General features: G+C 39.5%; 1 protein-coding gene and 1 long non-coding RNA gene across 5 annotated transcripts in view; one reads left to right on the plus strand and one right to left on the minus strand.

Annotated features, from left to right (window-relative positions):
- The window catches only part of LOC129506342 (cytochrome c oxidase subunit NDUFA4-like), a 42,492-nt gene that overhangs the window by 4,845 nt on the left and 11,605 nt on the right, over window positions 1-26,042 (plus strand). The window contains exons 2-3 of one of the 4 annotated variants that reach the window (XR_008663743.1): window positions 8,456-8,595; window positions 11,605-12,109. The exons of 1 other annotated variant lie outside the window; for it this stretch is intronic. The gene's annotated coding sequence lies outside the window, so the exon portion shown is untranslated. Of the gene's footprint in view, window positions 1-8,455; window positions 8,596-10,944; window positions 11,538-11,604; window positions 12,110-26,042 lie in introns of those variants that run through there. 2 more of the 4 variants (XR_008663744.1, XM_055320000.1) reach the window with 2 other exon arrangements.
- LOC129506343 (uncharacterized) overlaps window positions 24,740-26,042 on the minus strand; it is a 68,372-nt gene continuing 67,069 nt past the window's right edge. The window contains exon 3 of the long non-coding RNA XR_008663745.1: window positions 24,740-24,783. This is a non-coding gene — a long non-coding RNA (uncharacterized LOC129506343). The remainder of the gene's footprint in view (window positions 24,784-26,042) is intronic.

Genomic DNA, 26,042 nt, shown 5'->3' on the forward strand with positions numbered 1-26,042 from the left:
TAAGAACTTTAAAGGACAAAAGATTGTATAAAGTGAATCATAACACTGTATTGTTGGATTTAGAACATGTATAGATGTAATATACATGACAATAATCACATGAAGGAGCTATAAATGGAACTGTATTGGAGCAAAATTTCTATATTTTACTGGATTCGTATTTTATTCCAGTTATTATTAACCTGAAGCAAATTGTGATATATTAAGATGCTTACTGTAATTTTCAGTGAAGTAACCACTTAGAAAATAACTAAAAAAATATAGTAAAATATTAACATAGGAATTAAAATGATATTAAAAGAGGCTATTAAACATAACAAAAGACAATAAAAGAGGAACAGGAGAACCAAAAGTGAAAAAGATATGATATATAGAGAATAGCAAAATGCCAGGCATGAATCCAAGCATATTCATAATTATATTATAAATCTCAATGAGCTGTTTTCTTTATTTTGTTAATGTAATATATTGCATTGATTGGTTTTTGGATATTGAATCATCCTTACATTCTAGAAATAAATCTCACTTGATCATGGTGTATAACCCTTTAATGTGCTATTGTATTCTGTTTGTTAGCATTTTGGTAAAGATTTTTGCATCAATGTTCATAAGGGATATTGGTCGGCATTTTCTTGTAGTGTCTGTCTGACTTTAGTATAAGGAAAACGCTAGCTTCATAGAATGAATTTAGATGTGTTTTCTCCTCTTCAATTTTTTGGAAGAGTTTGAAGAGGATTGGTGTTCATTCTTCTTTGAATGTATGGTAGATTCACCAGTGAGGCCATATGGTCCTCGGCTTTTCTTTGTTGGGAGGTTTTGGATTATGGATTCAAGCTCCCAACTAATTATAGATCTATTCAAATTTTCTATTTCTTAATGATTCACTTTTGGTAAGTTGCATGTTATTAGGAGTATATCCATTTCTTCTGGGTTATCCAATTCATTGGCACACAATTGTTCATAGTAATCTATTACACAGTAGTCCCCGCTTTATCTGTAGGGGATACTTTCCAACGCCCCCAGTGGATGCCTCAAACCACAAGTAGTACCAAACTCTACAAATACGGTGTTTTTTCCTATACATACATACCTATGTTAAACTTAATTTATAAATTAAGCATACCAAGAAATTAATCACAATAACTAATAATAAAATAGGACAATTAAAACAATATACTGTAATAAAAATTTTGTGAATGTTATCTCTCTCCCTGTCTCTCGAAAAAGGGTACTGTACTCACCCCTCTTCATCTTGTGAAGATGTGAAATGATAAAATGCCTACATAATGAAATGAAATGAGGTGAATGACGTAGACACTGTGATGTAGTGTTAGGCTACCATTGACCTTCTGATGATATCTGAGAAGAATCATCTGTTTCTGGACAATGGTTGACCACAAGTACCTGAAACTGCAGAAAAGGAAACCACAGATAAGGGGGGACTGCTGTAATCCCTTTTATTTCTGTGGTATCAGTTGTAACACCCTCTTTTTCATTTCTGATTTTAATTATTTGAGTCTTCTTTTTTTCTTAATCTAGCTAAAGATTTGATTTTGTTTGTTAATCTTTTTGAAGAATAAATTTTAGTTTTGTTGATTTCTGTATTGTTTTTCTTTTAAGCAATCCCTACACCCAACATGGGGCTCAAACTCACAATCCTGAGATCAAGAGTTGCATGCTCCACTAACTGAGCCAGCCAGGTCCCCCTTCCTCTACTGTTTTTCTATCTTTGTTGCACTTATCTCTGCTCAAGTGTATATTATTTCTTTTAGCTTTGGGTTTAGTTTTCTTTTCCCAGTCCCTTATGTTTAAATAGGCTATTGATTTGAAGTCCTTTTTATTCTTTAATGTATGGGGTTACAGTTATAAATTTCCCTCATAGGACAATTTGCTGCATCTGAGAAGTTTTGGTATGTTGTGCTTTTATTTTTATTTATCTCAAGGTATTTTCTAGTCTCCTTTGTGATTTCTTTTGTGACTTATTGGTTGTTTAGCAATATGTTGTTTAATTTCCTACATCTTTCCAGTTTTCCTTCTGTTATTGATTTCTAGTTTCATTCCATTGTGGTCAGAAAAAATACTTTGCATGTATGTGTAACCTTTTTAAATATATTAAGATTTGTGTTTGGCCTAATATATACTCTGTCCTAGAGACTATTTCATCTGCACTTGGGAAGAATGTGTATTCTGCTGTTGGGTAAAGTGTCCTGTATATTTCTATTAGTTTAACTGGTGTATAATGTTGTTCAAGACCTCTATTTCATTATTAATCTTCTATCGATTTCTATTCATTATGGAAAGTACATATTTAAGTCTCAAACTATTATTGTGGCTCCCTTTAATTTTTTCAATTTTTGTTTCTATTGATAGGTAGATCTAAGTGAATAGATATTCCATCTTTATGGATTAGAAAGAATCAATATTGTTAAGATTGCAATTCTCCCTAAACTAATTTATATATTCTATCCAAAAACTACAGCAGCCTTTTTGGCATAAACAGTAAGCTGATTCTAATTTTTATGTGGAATATTCAAAACAATTTTTTTAAGATTTTATTTATTTATTCATGAGAGACACCGAGAGAAAGGCAGAGACACAGGCAGAGGGAGAAGCAGGCTCCATGCAGGGAGCCGGAAATAGGACTCGTTCCCAGGACCATGGAACCACACCCGGAGTTGAAGGCAGGCGCCTAACTGCTGAGCCACCCAGGCATCCCTATCCAAAACAATTAAAAAAAAAAAAAAAAAGCTGAATGACTTAAAGTAGCCAATTTCAAAACTTACTATAAACTACAATAATCAAGACAGTGTGGTATTGGTGTAAAAACAGGAAATATATATATAAATGGAAGAGAATTGAGAGTCAGAAATAAATTCTTATATATGGTCAATTGATTTTTTAAATATTTTATTTATTTATTCATGAGAGACACACACACACACAGAGGCAGAGACACAGGCAGAGGGAGAAGCAGGCTCCATGCAGGGATCCTGATATGGAACTCGATCCTGGGACTCCAGGATCATGCCCTGGGCTGAAGGCAGGCATTAAACTGCTGAGGCACCCAGGGATTCCGTGGTCAATTGATTTTTTTAAAAGACTTAGTTCTCTTAGAGAGAGAGAACATGGTGGGGAGAGGTAGAGAGAAAGAGAAACTTAAGCAGACTCTATGCTGAGCTTAGAACCCAACACTGGACTCAATCTCATCACTTTGAGATTATGAAACTAAAAGTCAGATGCTTAACTAACTGCACCACCCAAGCACCCCATGGCCAATTGTTTTTCAGTGAAGTAGCCAAGACAGTTAGTTCAATGGAAAAAGGACACTCTTCAAAAAGTGATACTGGAACAATTTGATATCCATATACAAAAAAAGTTAACTTCTAGACCTTTACCTCACACCATACCCAAAAATTACCTCAAAATGGATCTTAGACCTAAATATAAATGCAAAACTGTAAAGGTTCTAGAAGAAAACATTGGCTAAATCCTTCATATGCAGAGTTCTTAAATATGACATCACAAGTGTGATACACACACACAAAACTGATAAATTGGGCTTCATCAAAATGACAACTTTTGGGCATTAAATGAAACTCTTAATAAGTTCAAAAGATAAGATGTAGTCATGAGAAAATGTTTACAAATTATGTATCTGGTAAAGGAGTTGTATCCAAAATACACAAAGAACTCATAACTTAGTAATGAGAAGAGTAACAATCCAATTAAAAAATGAAGAAATGCACATTTCACCAAAGAGGATATATGAATGGCACTTGAAAAGATAGTTAACATTCTTAGTCACTAGGGGAATTCAAATTAAAACCACAATAAGATAGCATTACACACCCTCTAGAACTATAATCAGAAGGTCAGACAATACCAAGTGTTAAAGAGGATGTAGGGAAACCTTTTATTTATATATTGCTTGAAGGAATGGAAAATGGAAAATCCACATTGTCAAACAGCTAAGTAGTTTTTTAAAAAGGTAAATTTGCCATACTATCTAGAAATTCTACTACTAGATATTTACCCAAGAGAAATGAAAATATATGTTCACACAAAGACTTGTACATAAGCGTTCACAGCAGTTTGGTTATTCATAATAACCAAAAGGTGGAATCAACTCAGATGTCCATTTTGATGAGTGGATAAACAAAATCATATGTCCATGTAATGGACTACTTTTCACCTATAGGAATGAAACTAAAGGAATGAAGCACTGATACACGCTAAAACATGGATTAACCTGGAAAACATTACGCCAAGTGAAAGAAGCTAGTTATAAAAATTGACTTATTGTATGATTCCATGTCTATGATATGACCAGAAAAGACAAATCTTCCTCTGAAGAAAAGAAATCAAATCAAATCAGTAGTAGCTTGAAATTGGAGGTGAAACAGGATGGACTGCAAATACTCATGAAGGAATTTCATGGGGTTTTGGACATGTTTTAAATCTAGATTATAACAGTAGTTGCACAGCACTGTAAATTTACTAAAAACCACTGTCTACATGCTTACAATGGGTGAATTTTATGGTATATAAATTATATTTCAATAAAATTGTAAAATTGTTAAATGAATTTCAGAAATGCTTGTCCGTTATTGACAGTTTGCTACTGGATCTTTCTGGAACTAGTGACTAGAGATTCGTGCAGAAATGGAAAGAGAAAGAACATGTTTAGAAAAATTAATACCTTTATGACAGTAAATAGGGGGCGACCAGAGAAAAAAATTCAAGAGAGAAGGCTTACAAATAACAGAAATTGAAACTCTCCAGACTAAGAGGCAAGGCCTAGAAAAGGAGACATCCTGGATAGAGTTCTGGGGACTGCAATTGTGGGAATTGAGGCTACTTTAAAGAACACAGTTCCACCCTCATACTCAAAGGGGCACCAGAGGAGCAAGCCCCAGTTGGAACTGCAGATATTCCCAACCCCTGAAGAAAGGGCCCTGAGCTCGTTCAAAACCTGACCTAAGTTCTTCAGAGACCAGGACTCTCAATTTCCTTTTATTTTCTTTCTTGAGGGGAAGAGGGAATTTGCCTGAAGGTGGCTTCCTTTTAAGTCTGAAAATGTGGCAGGAAGAGCCAAGAGAAGCCCTGTGACTCTCTCCAGGGGAGAGGCAGTGATTACAGTCAAAAGAAACTACCCTAAGAAGAGCTTTTTCAGAATGACACATGCTATTTTCTTCCTCTCCCTCGGTGACTCAGATTCATATTTCACACAGACCTTTGCCTATGTTTTCTTTGCTCTGCCTTGACTGCTAGCCAGCAGACTGTGTCCACAGCATTTTCCCACTCCTGCTCCCCAGTCTGAATCAGTCTGATAAAAACATTAGCTAGAAGAGATCCGGTGTTTACCAGGTAAATTCCTCTACAAGTACCTTTGCAATGAAAACTATTTGAGTCCTCCACAACCCAGCTTATATCTAACCTAATTCAAGTTATAGTCAATGAAATAAAATTCTAATCCATACCACATATTTGAACAGTTCAGCGGACTTACTTGTAAAAAGATTTGACCTATAATATTTTCTTTTCCCCAAAGAACTTAAGAAATAAGTAGAGGCAAAAACAGAGCCCTTCAGTAGTTGAGAGTATTTTCCCACAGACGTGTGTTTTAAAACTCCAGTTCCCAGGAAATCTCTGTAAGGACTTTTCCCAATAGTCTACCCAATCCTGGACAAAAGAGAGAGATAGGCTTTAGATTTGATAAGCAGGATCTTCTCAGAAGGAAACCATGGGAACTTTATCAGTATTCAAGCAGGCGGTGGTCCAGAGCATTGTAGAAAATGATCAAGGGATCAGAAATGAATTTGGTTAAAGGAAACAAAAGTAGCATACCAAAGAAATGAGAGTATATTGAGGCCTGAGGCCATTCTACTGTAGTAGAATGAGAGTCAAGTCTTTAAAAATACAGTACCAGGGCACCTGGGTGGCTCAGGTCATGATCCCAGGGTCCTGGGATTGAGCCCCATGTTGGTTCTCTCTACTCAGCAGGAGTCTGCTTCTCCTTCTGCCCCTCTATTCACTTGTGCTTCCTCTCTCTTTCTCTCTCATTCTCTGTCTTAAAAAGATAAATAGAATCTTTAAAAATAAATAAATAAAAATGCAGTACCTAGATCATATGACAGAATTAATTACATCAGTTATTCTTACATAGTGATAAGAGTGAGATGCTTAAAGGGCATCATTCCTGGAGGAAGCCATTTTCTCCCTCTCCCAGCTCCGTAAAACAGAAACTTCCACCTTTTCAGAATTGTGAAGAGCATTTGCCTTCCTGCTTATCCTCTCCCAATTCTTTCCAAGGAGGGACTGACTTACCTGACTGTGGGGCATTGGGGGAGGAAGTGCGCATGCTCAGCTCCTTCACTACCTTGTCCTGGGAGTAGCCTGCCCACCAGACAAGTGCATCCCTACCCTGAGTCCCAAATATACACATGTACACCCACCCTTGCCTCCCCGGAAGTCTAGGGCAGAGTATTAGGAAGTGTGGTTGTAAGCTCTGACATGTGACTCCTCCACTTTGGCCTCACTCCCACCAAAGGTAACACTTCTCTCTCAACATGTCTAATTCGTGTGACTGTTTCTCAAAACGTTCTGAACATAGAGGGGCTTAGAGCTGTAGTTTATGGTCTTCTTTAAAGCCTCCAAATCAAGGGGCACCTCGGTGGCTCAGTGGTTGAGCTTCTACCTTTGGCTCAGGGAGTGATCCCAGGGTCCTAGGATCGAGCCCCATGTTGGGCTCCTTCCTCAGAGGGAGACTGTTTCTCCCTCTTCTCTTCCCCCCAGCTTGTGCTCACTCGCTCTCTCTCTCTCTCCCTCCAATAAATAAATAAAATATATTTTAAAAAAAAGAAAAGAAGAAGAAATACCAGCTCTTGGGGTGCCTGGCTGGCTCACTAAGTTGCTTAAGCTTCTGCTTTCAGCTCAGGTCCTGATCTCAGCCCTACATCCAGCTCCTCACTGTGCAGGGGCCTTCTACCTTTCTCTCTCTCTCTCTCTCTCTCTCTTCTCTCTGTCAGTCTCTCTCTCTCTCTCATAAATGAATAAAATCTTAAAATAAAAAAAAAAGAAATTCCAGCTCTTATCAGATGTGCAGCCTTTCACCAATTTTGAGCCTCAGTTGCCTTACTCACAAATGAGCAGAAATGTCATTCCCACCAACCCTGTAGGGGGGTGACTGTGAGAATCATTACATCATGTATATGAATGTTCTATGTACACTGGAAAGTACGATAGAAATATAAGATAGTCTGAAAAAAATGGTGAGGTACTTGAAGATATTTTGGGGTCGAAGAGCTAGATATTTTCCATTTACTCCTTCAGATCCACTCTCCAATCTGATCCGTGTTCTGGAGGCTGAGCTTTCTGAACATCAATGGGCTCCCTTGCCTGTTAGCTGCTGGTTGAATTTAATTAAAGTAGAACCACAGAGGGGTTTGGAGAGAAGGTGGTTCAGCATCCTCCCTGCTGGGTCTCTTCAGGTTGCCCGAACCCCCTATGGAGGGCACAGCTCAAGTCAAACTGCCTTCTCCACAGTTTTCCCCCAAACCAGCAACATTACCATCACCAGGGAATGTGAAAAATAGTTACTCTAGTCCTGCCTCAAACCTACTGAAACAGAAGCTCTGGGGTAAGGCCCAGCAATCTGTGTCCTCCAAGAGATTCTTTTTTTTTTTTTTTTAGATTTATTTATTTATTCATGAGAGACACAGACTGAGAGAGGGAGAGGCAGAGACATAGGCAGAGGGAGAAGCAGGCTCCTCGCAGGGAGCCTGATGCAAGACTTGATCCTGGATCCCGGGATCACAACCTGAGCCAAAGGCAGGTGCCCAACCACTGAGCCACCCAGGGGTCCCCCTCCAAGAGATTCTGATGGTACAGAATTTGAGAACCACTGCTGTAACTAACTACTGTACTCCATTTCCTTTGCTTGCAGCTACTCACCCTAGGATACTATCCCTTGTTGCTTCCCCCCCAAACCCTGTTTACCTTTGTAGTCTTTTCATTACACTCCCCTCAAGTTAGTAATTTTGAGCCTGCCATTGTTTCCGTTTGGTAAACTAAGAAATGATGTAATATCCTTGTGAGACATATGACTAAAATCTGAGGTTTTTGTGTGGGCTTGAGCTGCAACGTTGGTTTCTACCAAGGGCTTTGGTCTGAAGAGGGAAAACGCTAAAATAAGTTGCTACTTGCCAAAGGAAGCTGTTGGTATTTCTTTCCTTTGGCTAAGGCCAAAGCTATAGTGAGCTAAATTCATACTATTTACTTTTTATTTCACACCGAAAGTTGAATGGGCCAAGATATAACATTTGAGCAGCCTGTAGAAAATACACAAGTTCAAAGGGTCAGCCTGTCTCGAGTGTGTGATACCTGAGACAAAGAGACTTTTTCTAGGTGTTTGTTTCTTCAGGTCTCTTGTCACAGGAGCTCTCCTTGTTTCCAGGGTAAATCTGAGGCGGAAATATTCAACAGAGGTCAGCAGGGAGCCTCGAGTAAATCTGAGAAGCCCCACTCCAGCAAGTCATTTCCTTCGGGAAGAAGCAGGGTGAAAAGGAGGCTTTGGGAAAACTCAGCCCAACCCAGGTTTGTCTTGCCTTTGCAGATTGAGTACACTGCTTTTGCCTACAACTGAAGAGACTGGTTTTCAAAGTGATATCTCTTATTTACACCTGAAAAAATGGTGAGACAGGCTAAGCCTGTTTTCACATTTTTTCTTGAATCTATTTTTTAAAAGACAATTCTCCATGTACCCCCTCACACGCTGAGGTCCATGGTATCCTCAAGCTGTAACTTGTTCTGTGTGTAGCTCACCATTTGAACAACCTTCCCAGGTTTTCCCCTCTTTGAACTTTCCCAGAGCATCCTATCCCCAGGGTCTATTGCTGATGTGATTATCTAATTGACCCTGATGGGCAATGACTTACTGCTAGCAACCCTGCCCAAGGCAGCCCACAAGAGTAGACCCATCTCAGAGAAAGCAGGCCTCACCACCTAAAAGCTGTATGACCTTGAGAAAATTACAAAGAAAGATATAAAGAATCATAGATTCTTGGGGTTGAAAGGAACTGATATTTAGAAATTTATGTCATGTTTTACATTTAATTTGATTTTTCATTCCTCTATTGAACTTTCTACTGAAAATAATTTCTGCCATTTATTGAGCACCTCCTATGGGCCAAGACCTATTCTAGGCATATTGTATACATTATCACTAATCCTGAAAGTAACCCATCAAGGTAGTTAGCACTAACCCTAATTTACAGTTGTGGAACTGAGACTCGATAGAGTGACATACTTAGTTCCAAGAAAGTGGCAAAGCCAGGGTTCATGTCCAATTCCAGCTGGCCTGGAAGTCAGTGCTCATTCCACTTGACTGTATGATCTCTTGAGAGATCCCATTCTAACCTGCAATTGAAGCATCTTTTATAATGACCTGAGTTCTGTCTTCCTCTACCCCCTCCCCATCACTTCCAAGTTTTACCCCTCTGGATATAATAAGCAAAATTGGCTTCCTCTTCCACATGCCACTTTTTCAGATATTTGAAGACTTCAAACTACTCTGACCACCCTGAAAATATTCAACCTTTCCTTCTATGAAGGAAGTCCCTTTACTATCCTACCAATTCTTCTTTAGTTTGTCTATGTCCCATAAGTCAACAACAGCAACAACTTGAGTTTTAGTATACATACAGAAAACTGGATAAATTATAAGTATACAGTGCAATTAATTTTTACAAAATAAGCTTTCCTTCCTGGATTGAGAAACAGAAACATCACCAGATCCCTGGAAGCCCGTGCTGTCCTGTCTCTGCCTCCCCAAGAGGTGACCACCACCCTGACTCTTAATACATGCATTATATAGAAAGCAGATGGTCTGCCTCCATTTGTGTCTGGTTTTCTTTGCTCAACATTGTGAGAGTTCCATATCATATTGTATGGAATTATACTTGGTTCATTCTCATTGATTTCTGTGTACTTTTCGTGTTTGTGTGCAACGCAACTTTTTTTTTATTGAAGTATAGTTGCCATGCAGTATTATATTAGTTACAGGTGTACAACATAGTGATTCAATAATTCTATACTCAAATGCTCACCATGGTAAGTGTAGCTACCATCTGTCACAATACAAAGTTATTACAATATTATTGACTATATTCCCTGTGCTATACTTTTCATCCTCATGATTTATTCATTTTATAACTGGAAGTTTGTACCTCTTAATCTCCTTCACCTATTTTGTCCATCCCTCTACCCACCTCTGGCAGTCACCAGTTTGGTCTCTGTATTTATGAGTGTTTTTCTATTGTTTGTTTGCTTGCTTGTTTTGATTCCACATATAAGTGAAATTACATGCTATTTGTCTTTCTCTGACTTATTTCATTTAGCTTTATACCCTCTAGGTCTATCCATGTTGTTATGAACGGCAAGATTTCATTCTTTGTTATGGCTGAGTAATATTTTATTGTATATGTATACTATATCTTCTTTATCCAATCGTATGTCAATGGACACTTAGGTTGTTTCCATATGCTGGCTGTTGTCAATGCTGCAATAACCATAGAGGTACATGTATCTTTTCAAATTAGTGTTTTCATTTTCTGTGGGTAGAAATAAAATGAAAGAAAATGGCTATTCAGCAGTGGACTTACCAGTTTATATGGTATTTCTATTTTCAATTTTTTAAAGAACCTCCACACTCTCTTCCATAGTGACTGCACCAATTTACATTCCTACCAATAGCACACGAGTGTTTTCTTTTCTCCACAAGCTTACCAACACTGGTTTTTTCCTGTCTTTTTGATGCTAGCCATTCTGACTTGTGGGAGGTGATAATTCTATGTAATTTTTTTTACATGGTAAAAAATTTATAACATAAAATTTACTATCTTAACCAGTTTTTTTTTAATTTTTATTTTTATTTATTTATGATAGTTACAGAGAGAGAGAGAGATGCAGAGACATAGGCAGAGGGAGAAGCAGGCTCCATGCACCGGGAGCCCGACGTGGGATTCGATCCCGGGTCTCCAGGATCGCGCCCTGGGCCAAAGACCCACGCCAAACCACTGCGCCACCCAGGGATCCCTATCTTAACCAGTTTTAAGTGTACATACAGTCCAGTGATATTAAATACATTCACACTGTTGTGCAGCCATCACCAGAACTTTTTCATCTTTCCAAACTGAAATTTAGTCCCCATTAAACAGTAACTAACCATCTACCCCTCCCTCAGCATTTGGCAACCACCATTCCACTTTCTATCTCTGTGAATCTGGCTAGATACCTCATATAAGTAGAATCATACAGCATTTGTCCCCTTGTGACTGGAACGATGTCCTCAAGTTTTATCTATGTTGTAGTATGTGTCAGAATTCCCTTCCTTTTTAAATCTAAATAATATTCCTTTGTATGGCTATACATTTTGTTGATTCTGTGTGCTTTCTTAAAAAGATGTATTTATTTTTTATTTTTGTATTTATTTTGAGATGTATTTATTTATTTGAGAGAGAGCACGCACCCTCAGTGTGGGTAGGAAGGGCAAAGGGAAAGGGAGAGAAACTCTTTTTTTTTAAGATTTTATTTATTCATTCATAGAGATACAAAGAGAAAGAGAGAAAAAGAGAGAGAGAGAGAAGCAGAGATACAGGCAGAGGGAGAAGCAGGCTCCATGCAGGGAGCCCAACATAGAACTCCATCCCGGGTCTCCAGGATCACGCCCTGGGCTGCAGGCGGAGCTAAACCGCTGTGCCACCAGGGCTGCCCAGAGAGAGAAACTCTTAAGCACACTCTGCACTAAGCATTGATGAGCAACACGATCTCATGACCCTGACTGAGATCATGACCCTGAGAGCAACACCTGAACCAAAACCAAAAGTTGGACACTTAACTGTCTGCACCAGCCAGAAGCCCCTATTCTGTGTGCTTTTTAAAGCACATTGTCTGTGTGGTACTGGCACAAAAATAGACACATAGATCAATGGAACAGAATAGAGAACCCAGAAGTGGACCCTGAACTTTATGGTCAACTAATATTCGATAAAGGAGGAAAGACGATCCACTGGAAGAAAGACAGTCTCTTCAATAAATGGTGCTGGGAAAATTGGACATCCACATGCAGAAGAATGAAACTAGACCACTCTCTTGCACCATACACAAAGATAAACTCAAAATGGATGAAAGATCTAAATGTGAGACAAGATTCCATCAAAATCCTAGAGGAGAACACAGGCAACACCCTTTTTGAACTTGGCCACAGTAACTTCTTGCAAGATACATCCACAAAAGCAAAAGAAACAAAAGCAAAAATGAACTATTGGGACTTCATCAAGATAAGAAGCTTTTGCACAGCAAAGGATACAGTCAACAAAACTAAAAGACAACCTACAGAATGGGAGAAGATATTTGCAAATGACATATCAGATAAAGGGCTAGTTTCCAAGATCTATAAAGAACTTATTAAACTCAACAGCAAAGAAACAAACAATCCAATCATGAAATGGGCAAAAGACATGAAGAGAAATCTCATAGAGGAAGACATAGACATGGCCAACATGCACATGAGAAAATGCTCTGCATCACTTGCCATCAGGGAAATACAAATCAAAACCACAATGAGATACCACCTCACACCAGTGAGAATGGGGAAAATTAACAAGGCAGGAAACCACAAATGTTGGAGAGGATGTGGAGAAAAGGGAACACTCTTACACTGTTGGTGGGAATGTGAACTGGTGCAGCCACTCTGGAAAACTGTGTGGAGGTTCCTCAAACAGTTAAAAATAGACCTTCCCTACGACCCAGCAATTGCACTGTTAGGAATTTACCCCAAAGATTCAGATGCAATGAAATGCCGGGACACCTGCACCCCGATGTTTCTAGCAGCAATGTCCACAATAGCCAAACTGTGGAAGGTGCCTCGGTGTCCATCGAAAGATGAATGGATAAAGAAGATGTGGTTTATGTATACAATGGAATATTCCTCAGCCATTAGAAACGACAAATACCCACCATTTGCTTCAACGTGGATGGTACTGGAGGGTATTATGCTGAGTGAAGTAAGTCAATCGGAGAAGGACAAACAGTGTATGTTCTCATTCATTTGGGGAATATGAATAATAGTGAAAGGGAATATAAGGGAAGGGAGAAGAAATGTGTGGGAAATATCAGAAAGGGAGACAGAACATAAAGACTCCTAACTCTGGGAAACGAACTAGGGGTGGTGGAAGGGGAGGAGGGCGGGGGGTGGGGGTGAATGGGTGACGGGCACTGAGGGGGACACTTGACGGGATGAGCACTGGGTGTTATTCTGTATGTTGGTAAATTGAACACCAATAAAAATTAATTTATTAAAAAAAATAAAGCACATTGTCTTACAGGGTGCCAGCGTCTCTGGTGGGTCTAGCACAAGCAGGTCCTTTACACAGCTCCACCACTGCACTCTTCCACTCGTTTTTACTTGCTTCCAAGTCTGGCTCTCCTCTGGATATTGTGCTTCTTGAGCATCTTTGCTTCCCCCCTGGAACTTAGCTCTGAGTAGAAATGCAGTAAACAATATCTGTCAATAAATAAATGAATGGGAGTAGAACAGCCCCCATGAAGTCCCTCCTGTTTACCTCTCAGAGCCCCAGTCTCTTCATTCTTAAAGAGTCTGAACCACAGAGTTTGCAAGTCTTGCTTACTTTAAAATCTCTGATTTTATGACACTCGCACTTAACAAAACTCTTTGTTGACCTATTCCAAGGGTTTGGCTAACAAAAACGATAACAGTAACTTTTAAAACTACATTTATGTGTTTACATAACTTAATTTATCCCCTCGGTAATCCTGTTAGATAACGTAAGAACTGAAGGCTCCGTGAAAGAGGATTCTGGACAAGGAGACAGACTTGCAAAATGGGTTGTTAAAGGTGGTTTCCATCCGGGAGAAGTTTGCCAATCTCATTTCTTTCATTCCACATCTGAACTGACAAGCATCCTAGAGTGCATGGGGGGGAAGTGGAGTCCGTGGGGGAGGCACTCTTGGACAGCTGCAATTCCCAGTCCAGTCACTAGGTGGCCCCTTAACTGCACCCAGAGGGGACAGATGAAAACAACTTCAGCCCCAGAGCCAGGATGGTCCCAAAGGGTTAGTGAACGGAATAAGGCTTTTTCTTGGAGCCTTTCCAGATAGTAAATAGTTAGGAGGTCCTGAATATTCTGAAATAAACTATAATTGGCATTAGACTTAAAATGCTACTCACTCTGTTCCCGGGTAAGTTAAAAATCTGACCATAATTCCTTACTCTCCATCTTGTGATTTCTGGATCTTATTCTCTTCTCTCCTCCTTCTCTTCATCCATTAGATTTTTATGAGAGACACGAAGCCAGATTTTGATGGGCCCATGGTTGAAACACATTGACTTAAAATATCTCAAGGGACAGTAAGTAAGTTTACAGGTGGATCAGTAGCTCTTCAGCTGGAATTTTTAAAGGACACTAAGTTTACTGTCTTATGAAAGAGAACACTCCACATGTGTTTCAAGAATATTTAGAAACTTTCATGTCAGATTAGATCAAATCCATACAAATAAATAGTCTCTCCTTTTCAAGTGCTGCTAATAAAGTGGTGTATATGTCTCCAGGTATTTTTTCCAAAGTACATACTAATATATGTTTCTTCTTTATAAAAAGGAAAACTGAAGTGCCCGGGTAGCTCAGTCAGTTAAGTGTCTGACTTGATTTCTTCTCAGGTCAGGATCTCAGGTCATGAGATTGAGCCCCACGTCAGGCCCTGAGCTAAGTGGGGAGCCTGTTTGGGATTCTCTCTCTCTCTCCCTCTCTCTCTGCCCCTCTGCCTCACACTCTCTCTCTCTTAAAAAAAAAAAAAAAGGAAAGAAAAAGAAAAAGAAAAAAAGGGAAAACTAACACTTTCAAATGACCTTTAAAATTTTATTATAGGGGCATTTGGGTGGCTCAGTTGGTTAAATGCCTTTGGCTCAGGTCATGATCCTGGGATCCTGGGATCTAGCCCCACATCAGGCTCCCTGCTCAGCCGCAAACCTACTTCTCCCTCTCCCTCAGCCTGCCACTTTGCCTACTTGCGCTCTCTCTCTCTCTCTCTCTCTCTCTCTCCTCCCACTCTCTATCAAATAGGTAAATCTTTAAAAAAAAGTTCATTATAAAAAGGGCTATTGATTAAATCATGACACCTATTAACCTTATTCCACATTCTCTTCTCTTACAATGAACATCCATGGGTTTGAGTAAAATTGTGTTCAATTATTTCCTATTTTATGTTTTAAAAAGAATTAGTATTAATTTATTCTGTCCTCCTCAGAATCCTTAAGTGTTTTGGCATTCTTACTGCAAAGGTATTTTTGCCAATTCCTAGCAATTTTTTGCTATCCTTTCAAGTTTTTAAATTTGATTACTGATCCTAGGTTATATTTTTAAAGCTGATTTACAACTTTTGAAATGTAATGCTCTATTATTTTATTGTAGCTTCCTTGGTTCCAAGCACAACTTCAGGTGGGATTAGCACAGGTTACTGTTCATTCTATTTTCTACATGGAAGTTCTGTGACCTCCTATTGTATTCATTTTTTAACATTAGTAATACCCCAGTGGGTTAAAAGCCATCAAAAAATTAGAGACTAAATAAATAAATACCTGTTTTAAAACCACAGAGAACAATTTCAACCTACACATTAACGTTGCATAAGGATAAAATTAAATACCCAGTGTGAAAGCCCTTTGAAAAATACAAATGTATGCCATGCAAATGTAATATTTGGCTTGACTTCAAGTAGAAACCAAGAGCTGCTGAAATAATGGCTTCTTAGGATTTACCAAATGCCTAGGGTCAGATATCTGAGGAAAGAGCTGGGAGACACATAAACAGCATCATTTCTTAAATTAATTGAATATTCTACATTGTTTACTTGCAAATGCTCTGGCTACTATCGTGACTTAACACATTTTAGTAACAGGACAATGGGAGAGAGAATGCATTTTTTTTTTTTACAGTAGCCTTGAGATTCCAACTAGTATCAAGGGACATAAATCAGCACCAAATCTTCAAAGTGGCTGGTCTGGCAAGACAGAGCCAGTGTAATGTGGCTTTTCTATTAGCTTGGCTATAAAGTTGGCGATTAACTTAGCACTTAATTGGATCCTCCTACAGTGGAATCACAAGAGCATTCGGTCCTGCAGGCTAAAGAACGTGTTGTACCTGTTGAATAGTGTTTAAGGTCCTTTAAAAGTCTGGTTATAATTGAGTAATGACTAAACACGGCTTTATTATATCGGACTTTTAGAGGTGATAGGCATGGTTGTCTACCTACACAGAATTGTGCCCAAAGGGCGGTGTCTGAATCCTAGCTCCACTATTTATAAACTGTGTGGCTTTGATTGGATATTTTAGCCTTCGTAAGCTTCAGTTTTTTCATTTGTATAATACAGGCAATAGTACCTATCCTTCTTTTTTTCATGAAATTGTAAGAATTGAGTTAGAACAAGCATGGAAAAGAGCTTTGGGAACGTAAGCACTCTACAGCCATTAGTTACAATTACCAAATGTAACCAGCATATTTTACCAATGAAGAAGCTGAGGGTCAGAGAAGCTAACTGATATGGCCAAGGATCTATGGTGGCAGAGTTAGATCTAGAACACAGATCTCCAGGCCTCTTTTCTTTGCAGTGTATCCATAAGTGCTGTTTTGTGAAATTTATATAAACTAAGGTCTCCATCCATGACTTATTTACATACAACTTATTAACCAGCTATAAAAGGTCATTAAAATTTAACTTCAAGTTTGTTAGAAGCTAGATTTAATTACTGTGTATGTGTTGATGCATTACTAAACTTCCAGCTAAAACTATAGCTAGGCTAGACCCTGAGGGAAAAGTTTTTTGTTTTTTATTTTGCATGTCAGTGCTTGGCTAAAACTTCTGTTTTTGTAAGGGAGTCACATGAGATAATCTAAACTCTAAATCTAATTATGAGGAAGAATCTACAAAACAAACTCAAACCTTGTATGAAAGCCAAAACTTTTATCGTACTTTCATAGTCTTTGTAAAATAGATTATTTCACCTTCATCCCAATATATATTTCAAACCTATAATTTTAACATAAAGATGACTAGTTGTGGCCTCAAAGATATCTTACTCTAATATTATTTTTGTCTCAGTAGATTCATTTATCAATAATGTGTTTGTGAAAATAGCATCATATCTAAAAGCATGTCTATGTTTTAAATAAGGCTATTGTCTATGTTTTAAATAAGGCTATTCTGAGTTTTCCTTTATCCTGAAAAATTATGACAGATTTGGACTAAATAATGTCTAAAAATTGTTTATGACTCTAAGCTACTAAGAGCTAGAATTCAGAATTAAAGGAACAAAACAGATCAGTATTTATTTTTACAGCCTACAGTTGCATGGAGATTTAGGCCCAGTTTCTTTTTTACAGAAAAAAATACCTAAAAATACATACAGGCATGTTGAACCTTGGGGCCTTATTAAGGAAGGTCTCCCAAAGTCTTTGTGAGTTTTTTTTTTTTAGATTATTTATTTATTCATTCATGAGAGAGAGAGAGAGAGAGAGATGCAGAGACACAGGCAGAGGGAGAAGGCGGCTCCATGCAGGGAGCGCGACGTGGGACTCGATCCCCGGTCTCCAGGATCAGGCCCGGGCTGAAGGCGGCACTAAACCACTGAGCCACCCAGGCTGCCCAAGTCTTTGTGAGTTTTTAGCAGCTTAATTTTACAGCGTTCTATGATGGAGAATGTTTAGAATTTATATCTTAAGATTTAGGCCCATGTCCTGGCTGATTTTGAGCAAGATATTAACCCTCTCTAAATCTTAGTCTTATAATCTTTTTAATGTAGTGGTTTCAACAAGATGCCCAGAACTTACAAGCTTTTTAAAAGATTGGGAGGAGGGTTTGGCAGGCAACTAAAGAATCTAAGAAAGCTAGTATTTCAAAGCTAGATAGCTTTTCAGTCTAGAAAGTGGGCAAACTTGACTACTCATTGTTGTCACTTTTGTTCCGGTGAAATGACCTAACAGCATCCTTTACAAAAAGTAAAATTTGTAGCCTCCCTGGGTATGGAGTGCACTTTGAGGAAACCTAAATGCAGGTATTCTCAGAGGAAACTTAGGTAGGTATTCTTATTAGTAACACAATTGTTAATTTCTAAGCCTATACTTAGTTCTGCCTGCTTTTGAGATAGAGGCAATATCTCCTTTCTTTACATACAAATTTAAATGGTTTAGGACAACCCTGTGCCTTGTGCCTGGGGAAATGTATATTCTGGCCAGAGAAGGTGCTATCCACAAACCTGAAGCTGAGGCCCTTGAAATGGCAGGGTGTTCACATCAAAAGTGAGGACAATGAAACTGACCTTGGAATGTGGCAGTGGAATTAAGTGAGCTAATGCATGTAAGCCTTCTGGTACATAAAGTATTTGTTAAATAGTAGCTCTTATGAATATGCCCAGTATTGTTTTCCTAAGTCCTACTATGGTCTCTTCCTCTGGCAGACATCAGGGGAGGTAGCAGGAAGCAGAGCCACGCTCAGGTGCTGACCTGTATGGTGCTCAACAGGTCAGCTCAACAGGTGCTGACCTGTATGGTCAGACCCCACCCTGAACATGTACCCACCCCTGGAACATGTATCTGCAAACCATGGGCAGGGCTCTGGGTGGCAGATGGACAACGTTAACAGCAGTGAGAACCAAAAGCAGACTGTATGCCTTGCATCCTCCCAGAACTGGCCCAAGGCAATATGTGACTTGCATGTAGTTCAGCAGAAATGTAAGCAGGGGACAAACTTTTGGCCCCCAGTTTAGATAGGCTTGCACTCACAAAATGAAACTTCAGATAGAAGAGACACAACAACATAAGACAAAGGGACACTGCGCAAGGGAACATGCCCAGGACAGTGCTATCTTCGTGCTGTTTTAACTTCCAGTAAATAGTCTGCCCGTGAAGTAAATGACAAGAGCGGAGTGTGAAGAGAGCACTGGGTGCCACCTTCCAAGGAATTAACAAATCTGAGTCTTGGGGATTTGGGGTAATGGGAGCACATGAAAGTTGCTTCTGATTATTCATATAAAGAGATAGTAAGCAAGGTAACCTGCAGAATAAAAGGGGGAGGCAGGTGTGAACTAGCTGTCTAGGAGAGCAGGTGATACAATGAAACAGCCAGGGAACATGGAGGGCCACAGTGTCCGTGATTTCAAATTTAAACTGATTCTAGTCAGCATGGTTGTGCGTTTCTCCCCAGCGCTTTGAAGTGTAAAGTCAGTAGAACTTATTGTGATTAGTTAGGGTTTTGCCAGATAAATAGTATGAGAGTGAAGAGGAGCAAAGAAATAGGAAGTGTATGCAAGGTTCATGAATGGAAGCTGGGAAAGGAGGGAAGTAAGGACACAATGGAGGTGAAGAGTGCGAGAGATGTCAAGGCCAATGGATTTTGGGTCCTGGTGGGGTTGAGGACATTCTTTTTTTTTTTTTTTTTTTTGAAAGATTTTATTTATTTATTCATGAGAGACAGAGAGAGAGACAGAGAGAGGCAGAGATACAGGCAGAGGGAGAAGCAGGCTCCATGCAGGGAGCCCGATGTGGGACTCGATCCCAGGTCTCCAGGATCATACCCTGGGCTGAAGGCGGCACTAAACCACTGAGCCACCCAGGCTGCCCCAATTGAGGACATTCTTGAAGCAAATTTTGGCATTACAAATCTTTTTCTTTTCTTCCAGATGTTTAAGAGTGGGACATTTCCTTGCCATCTTCTCATGTTACTGTATTTAGTCCCATTTTGTTTTCTTCTCCTTTCCACAGTTTACACAGCAAGTTCATGAGGGATTGCTAGTTGCTTTACTGAAAAAGAGTGCAGATTCTTGTACTCCTGGCAAGGGAGGAGTTAATTGGTGTTATTTGGAAGTCCTTTTACATTATCCAGATTTGGTTAGAGATAGGATTATTCTGATGTTCTTTATTTTTCTCCTTAATTTACAAAGAGCTCTCTTATCTCAGACATTCTGGTGCTTTGGTGGAATTTTCTAAATGATACAACCTGCTACATAGCAATTTTTTGGGAGAACTGCAATTTGACCCTTAAATTGGGGCAGGATTCAAGCAAAATAGAGACCTCCTGACCAGAGCCTCTGCTCAGATTCCTAACAGGAACACACTTCTCATCTGAATGGTCGTAGGAGATCGGATGACAGAGGCAGTTCTATCCGTTTGTTGTGCTCCTCTTTCGCTTACCTGAAAACTATCTTAAAATGATTGCTTTCCAAATGCAGTGACACAGCAGTCTGTTTTCTAGAGACCTTACATTCAGTAAACTCCCTGCTCTGAAGGTCTGCCCTGGCAATTCTGGAGGTGCTTTAAAGCAAAATGAGCAGTTCACGAAGGCATAGAAAGGACAGAGAATAATAGAATCTGTAAGATTTGGGGATCACAAAAAGTGATATGTTCACCCCACTTGCCTTGCTGGAAGGGACCTCAAATGGTCTTTATGTTCATCTTCCTGCCTCCATGCAGGAGGGTAGCAAAGTTTTCCGCTCACGTGGAAATTAGATCTAATGCTATCAATGCCTCAGGAATTTTTAAAAGCTGATCTTATATTTATTTTTAAGCAGATTGACTCTTCTACAGTTTTACTCATTCTTCTATTGACTACTAAATTTGACTGTTAGGGATATTCCTCATTTGGAAAGTAATTTGCTCCTTGCTGCTGTTACAAACATGCCTAATTTTTTAAATTATCCGGTTACCACAGGAAAGTTAATCATGATAATCTAGAGCTTAAGTCTTGACTTTTTGGTTTTTTGAATTTGTGAAAAGCACAGTTTATTGTAAGGTGACTTGCATTCTCCCTAAATTTAACCCCTTGCCTTTCCTGGCACTGCAGATTGTGGACAGAGAAATAGAGCTGAAGTCAGAAGCCTCAAATCCCAAATCCACTATTATAAGCTGCATCACCATTTTTGTTACTCTTAATTTATAGCCCAAATTTTCTCATTTGCAAAATGTGAAAAAGCATACCTATGTTCCAGATAAATCAGGTAACAAATGTAGAAAGCATTTTTAAAATGCTAAAATAGGGGTTTCTGGGTGGTACAGTCAGTTGAGCATCTGGCTCTTGGTTTCTGCTCAAGTTATGATCTCAGGGTCCTGGGATGGAGCCTGGTGGCGGGTCTCCGTGCTCAGTGGGGAGTCTGCTAGAGATTCTCTCTCTCTCTCTCTCTCTCTCTCTCTCTCTCTGCCCCTCCCACTCATGCGCGCTCTCTCTCTCTCTCTCTCTCTCTCAAATAAATGAATAAGTCTTTTTTTAAAAAATGCTTAAATATTGTAAAGATGTGCTTATTTTTAGGGTTTACTCCCTAATGCCCCATGTTAGCTTGTTTGGGATCTCTTTGGGCCCCTACCCTTCCCTGCTCTTCCTGTTTTTGCCCTACTTTCCTTCTCCTTTTCCTAGTGTCCAGCTATCCTCCATGGAATGTTGTTATAGCAGAAATCTCAGAGACTACACAAAAGCTAAAAATACAGCCAAGAAAGAAAGTAATACTAGTGTACAGAGACCTTCTTCCTGTTAAACATATTACTTAGAGGATGTTAGGAGATGGGGCCAAGGAAACGAGAGAAAGGACAAAGCAGATGGGGATGCCAGGAATGAGAGCAGGAGAGAGGAGAAGTCAAGAGTCAAGGATCTGGGAAAGAATCCACTAGAAAAGGAGAAACACAGAATTAACGTCACTGTCACTAACGCCCATCCCACCCCACCCCACCCCAGCATCTGGACTCGGTTGAGAAAAGAGGGGAAAAGGACAGTATAAATCCAACAAAACATGAAAGTATATGAAAAGGAGTTTGTACTGAAAAGAATAAGGTAAGCACAAGAATAAAATTATTTTCAGGAAGGGGAGTATCAGATTACATTGCAGGCAGGCACTGTGATAAAGTTATGATGCAGTGAGCATAGTTTAGTAAGAGAGTTTGATTCCTACAGCCAATTACTGGGAGGAGGAAAATGTAAATTGCTGTTATATTTGTACTGCAGGTAAAATTATCCTATGGCCAATGAAGTAGAGAAAAGGGATTTGCTGAAAATGTGGTTAGAACTCATGCTGTACACTCAATCCATGTGATAGAGAGAATGTGGGAGATGAACTTGGAGGAGCACATATTCCCATCTGCTTTTCTTCCCCAAAGAATCAGATGGCACTCTGCAATAATTTAGATGTAGGAGTTTTAGATGGCCACTTGATATGGGAATTAAAAGAATGAAGGAATTGGAAGAGGAATCACCAGTAAACCATGAGTTGGAATCCACTGAGGAAGTAGGGTGGCCTAAATGGAGCAACAATCCTATTAAGGGCTAAATTTTTCTCTAGTGGAATTTCTTGAGCCAGGAAACTGCTAATACCTAGGCTACCTTATAATTAAAGGAAGCTAAACAAGCCCACTTGCAGACCTAAGTTCCCGTGAAAACATCACTACCCAATCTTCAATCTCTTCTGACATATGATATATAAGATGCCTTTCTCTGAGCCTGGATAAAGACAGTAGCAGACCATCTTATGCCCTGGGTCCCACCCCTACAAGACTACTTCAGAAACTAATATTAGGGGGATCTCTGTGTGGCTCATTGGTTTAGCACCTGCCTTTGGCCCAGGGCATGATCCTGGAATCCCAGGATTGAGTCCCACATCAGGCTCCCTGCATGGAGCCTGTTTCTCCTCTACCTGTGTCTCTGCCTCTCTCTCATTCTCTGTGTCTCTCATGAATAGATAAATCTTTTTTAAAAAGAAAGAAACCAATATCAGAGGTAACAATGAGGATAGTGAGCTAAGGTTGGGAGAATTATATTCTGCATCTCTAAACTCCCCAGGGAACAAAGCCATAGAGGTAAACTATTTTTTTTTCACATTGCAAATGTATCCCATGACCCATCCTTTTTTTTTTTTTTTTTTCTTTCTTTTTCTTAATTGGTCCTTCTCTTTCTGATCACATCCATCTCATCTCAGGTCATCTTTGTTACCCCACCAAAAGCATGAGGATCAGTTTCCCACTATAATGTTGTTTTGAGATTCATCAAGTTAATTTCACTCCTACTTTGGCTGCTCTGAAATCAGCCACTTTATGCAAAATTGAATGTAGATGCCGTTACACATAGGTTGATCAAGTTGCCAGTGAAGAGAGGCTTTTTTTTTCGTGGTTGGGGAGACTAGACTTTCTTATAGTTAATTTCAAGTAACTCTCCCCGCTGCCAGGCCTTTAGGCAGCTTTCACAGCGTTAGGCTCTCTAGTTATGCTCTGTGGCCAACAAAAAGAGAAAACAAAAAAAACTTTAGGCCTCAAAACTAGGACTTGACTTCTTAGATCTGACTTCACTTGCAGGTTTAGGATCCTAAAGCTGTGGCTTCTACCTTCACATCCATCCAAATGAGATATGCAAAATTCATGACTCCATTTTACTAGGTCGTTGTGTAAGAGAAAGTGACAGAGGGAAAACTAAAATCTTTTGCCTTGAGAGCAAAATACTTCACCTTCCACTTCAAATAGAGCCAATGAGACTGAGCAGAAAACATCTCCCATAGCTACCTGTCAGGTGTTATAGCAAGGGAAGGCAGGAACAAATCCTTTGTATAAATCAGGAATGTTCTGGTTCTTGTAATGAAACACAAACTTATGAAAGGTAGTCTTGTACATAGAAATATTCAAATATCAGAAAAATTAGTAAGTAGTGCCTCTCCATAGTATGGGGATAAGAGAGGTTTGTTTATCTTTTTGTTTGTATGGGAAAATTAAAGACTATCAAGTTATATTTTGTGTACATATCAATAACCAAATAATATGCCTTAAATATAGTCCATCATATTTCTCTTGATCTTTGAAATAGGCAAGGAAGTTTCATTTTCAGGAGCTCCCCTTAGCACAAATATGCTCCCAGCATTATATCCACCTTTCATTACTTGACTCATATTTTTGCTCTTAATTTAATGGGTTTATAATTTAACTCTTCTGTTTCTTTTTTTTTTTTTAAGATTCCATTTATTTATTCATGAGAGACACAGAGGCAGAGAGAGAGAGGCAGAGACATAGGCAGAGGGAGAAGCAGGCTCAATGCAGGGAGCCTGATGCGGGTCTCCATCCCGGGACTCCAGGATCACGCCCTGGGCCAAAGGCAGGTGCCAAACCTCTGAGCCACCCAGGGATCCCCTGTTTCTTTTTTTTTTCTTTTTTTAAAGAATTTTTTTAAGTCTTTTTTTTTAAAGATTTTATTTTATTCATTCATGAGAGAGAGACACACAGAGAGAGAGAGAGAGAGAGAGGCACAGACACAGGCAGAGAGAGAAGCAGGCTCCATGCAGGGAGCCTGATGTGGGACTCGATCCTGGGTCTCCAGGATTACACCCTGGGCCAAAGGCAGCACTAAACTGCTGAGCCACCCAGGCTGCCCTGTTTCTTTTTTTATAAAAGAAATTTGGAAGAATAAAATATATACCAAAGAAATGCATTGTTTTCAAGTAAAAATAAAGTTCATAACTTTCAGTCAGTGAAAATACTTTTCTTCTTATTCTTTTTTTTATTTATTTATTTATGATAGTCACAGAGAGAGAGAGAGGCAGAGACACAGGCAGAGGGAGAAGCAGGCTCCATGCACCGGGAGCCCGACATGGGATTCGCTCCCAGGTCTCCAGGATCGTGCGTGCCCTGGGCCAAAGGCAGGCGCCAAACCACTGCGCCACCCAGGGATCCCCTTTTCTTCTTATTCTAAACCTGTAGAGATAAAACACAAACAACAATAACAAAACGAATATTTAGATAAGTTCAAAAACAAGAGAAGAAACTCTCTAGATGCCAGACCTGAAGCAGAAACGAAAAGCCGTAACAGGAAGCAAGGTAGCCAAACTGTTAGGTGCCTTTGTACAAATCAGAAAATGGACCACCGTCTGAGTAGATTAACTCTTGTGGGTGCAGAACTTTCTGAGTTCTGAGTTCTTATTATCTATTTATTTGAGAGAGAGAGAGAGAGAGAGAGAGAGAGAGGCAGAGGGAGAAGCAAACTCCTGGATGAGCAGGGAACTTGAAGTGAGGTTCAATCCCAGGACCCTGGGATCATGCCCTGAGCTGAAGGCAGATACTTAACCAACTGACCCACCCAGGTGCCCCTGAGTTCTGAGATTTTACTGAGTCACACCACCTTGCCCAAGAGCCTTTGTATAGGGTATAACCGGCACAGTTGTACCCAGTCACACTGACAAGTGAGAGCAGAAGCTACATCACTCAGAGAGGTTTTGAAATTGGAAATAGGTCTTAGGGGCTGAGCGACAGAGTTGTTTTGGGGTTTTTGTTTTTTTAGATTATTTTATTTGAGAGAGAGAGAATGCATGCACATGCAAGAGCTGCAGGAGGGGCAGAAGGAGAGGGAAAAGAAGCAAGTTCCCCACTCAGCCCAGAGCCCAAGGCGTTTGGATCCCATGATCCAAGATCATGACCTGAGCCAAAATCAAGAGTCAGACACTCAACTAACTGAGCCACCCAGGTGCCCCAGGGATAGAGGGGATAGAGCTTAAATACATATATGAGGAAAAGACACTAAGTCTTAAGTCCACAAAAGACAGGAGGCTGATTGTACATCCTTGCTCATAGTAGCATTATTCTCAATAGCCAAAAGGTGGAAGCAACCCAAGTGTCCATTGAGGGATGAATGAATAAACAAAATGTGATATATATATGTACAATAGAATATTATTCAGCCTTAAAAAGAAAGAGGATTCTGACACATGGACAAACTCTTGAGGATATTATGTTAAGTGAAATAAGCCAGTCACAGAAAGATAATATTTGTTGATCCCACTTATATTAAGTACTTAAAATAGTCAAATTCGCAGAGATAAACAGTAAAATGATAGTTTCCAGGGGCTGGGGGAAAGAGGAGTGGGGAGTTACTGTTTAACGGGGATGAAATTTCACTTAGGGAAGATAAAAATTTTGGAGATGAATGGTGGTGATGGTAGCACAAAAATGTGAACATT

This window comes from Nyctereutes procyonoides, unplaced genomic scaffold (genome assembly GCF_905146905.1).
Source record: "Nyctereutes procyonoides isolate TBG_1078 unplaced genomic scaffold, NYPRO_anot_genome, whole genome shotgun sequence".
Classification (NCBI taxonomy): domain Eukaryota; kingdom Metazoa; phylum Chordata; class Mammalia; order Carnivora; family Canidae; genus Nyctereutes; species Nyctereutes procyonoides.